Raw genomic sequence first — 1,470 nt, forward strand, 5'->3', positions numbered from 1 at the left:
CTCGGGGCAGCCCAGGGTGCATGGACTGGGCTGATGAGTGAGCCCACACATTCCCCATCAGCCACTGCATCTTGTCCTGCTAAGCATCTATACAGGGAAACTGGCTCATTCCCCTCTACCTGGGCACTCAGTAGTCAAGGGCAACACTGTACAGAAAGAGCATATGGAGAAGGAGAGTGTGGGTTTTTTGATTTTTGGTTTGTTCTGTTTTTAAATTTTTTCCTGAATTCAGAGAAACCCATGGGCAGAAGGCGACCACTTAAAGGTGGCATATTCTGTTGGGACCACATGCCTTGATCCTGGGTAGAAGACCAGATTGGAGCAGGGCAAAGAGGTTTCCTAGTAGTTTGGATTTTACACCCCCTCCCCCAAGAGCTGAGTGGGCAGGAGGAAGCAAGTACACAAATGAGAAGCCAGCCACAGTAGCCCCAAGGAGCAGCCTTGAAGGGCAAGTAGTTCTCCAAGGGCCTGTCTCCCTGGTATTCTTAACATGGTGCCATCATCAAGAGGGGCTCCAGGAAGGGATGAAGCAGGGTCAGACCAGGCAGCTCTGACCTCAGTCTGGATGTCAGGGTTCCCGGGCAGACTTCTGACCTCCACACATGGCCATCCAGCAGAGTTCCTCCCCTCTCTGAAGAAGTGTGTGGAGTCTGAACTGCCAAATCCTGAAAACTAGTCATTTCCAGGAACTGAAACTGAAAGTTGTTCTGGCAGCAGGCCCCGCCCCTCGGGGGGAGGCAGGCAGGACTCTTGCCTAGAAGTAGGGGACTTGCTACAAGGGCCAAGGAGGATCTGAGAGGAAACCCAGGAGCTCAGGCTGTCCTCCAGCTGCTCCTGCCTCTTCTAATCTATCTTCCCCACAGGACCCTGCCCCTCCACACTTCTCCTCTCCCTCCTGACCGTCCTGGGCCTGGATCACAGTTTTGTAAGGCTTCTGAGCAGGTAGGTGAGGGGCTCCTGCTTGGTCTATAAACCTGCTCAGGGCAGGGGAGTCTGGGGTCAAGTGTTCCTCTGGGGGACCCTGTGCAGCAGGCACCCTCCCACACTGCCTTTAGGAGCACAGAGTGCCTGGTGTTTTTGATGTTTTGGCTGAATCAAGCAAGCCTTTCCAACCTACCAGCAGAGAGGCAATGTGCCCCCCTTGACCTACATATCCCTGGGTTTCTGGGTCTTCTGATGGGGCCTAGTTTAAAGAAAGCAAGTGGGATTTTACTCATATTCTCTTGGCCACTGTTTCGATGTTTCCTCTGAGGTCAGAGTCCAGGATCAGATCACCCCACAGGCAATAGTGGAACGTCCTGGAATTGTATAACCTGCATCTGTTCTTCTTGTGCAACACCCAGGGGCTAGGACTCTTGGCTGGGAAGGTTGGGTTTGTAAGGGAACTTCTTGTCAACCTCATCTGGGCATTTTCATGTGCATTGGAGAGGCTGGTTCTTCATCAGGCTGCCAGCATTTAATCTTTTGAAG

The 1,470-nt window shown here is 52.6% G+C and overlaps 1 protein-coding gene across 2 annotated transcripts in view; it reads left to right on the forward strand.

Annotated features, from left to right (window-relative positions):
• The first annotated feature begins 715 nt into the window (after positions 1-715).
• Positions 716-1,470, forward strand: part of LOC116077686 (immunity-related GTPase family M protein 1-like) — a 23,272-nt gene continuing 22,517 nt past the window's right edge. Inside the window, exon 1 of one of the 2 annotated variants that reach the window (XM_031352397.1) lies at positions 716-942. The gene's annotated coding sequence lies outside the window, so the exon portion shown is untranslated. The remainder of the gene's footprint in view (positions 943-1,470) is intronic. The other variant, XM_031352398.1, reaches the window with a different exon arrangement.

This window comes from Mastomys coucha, unplaced genomic scaffold, assembly GCF_008632895.1.
Source record: "Mastomys coucha isolate ucsf_1 unplaced genomic scaffold, UCSF_Mcou_1 pScaffold5, whole genome shotgun sequence".
NCBI classification, from domain to species: domain Eukaryota; kingdom Metazoa; phylum Chordata; class Mammalia; order Rodentia; family Muridae; genus Mastomys; species Mastomys coucha.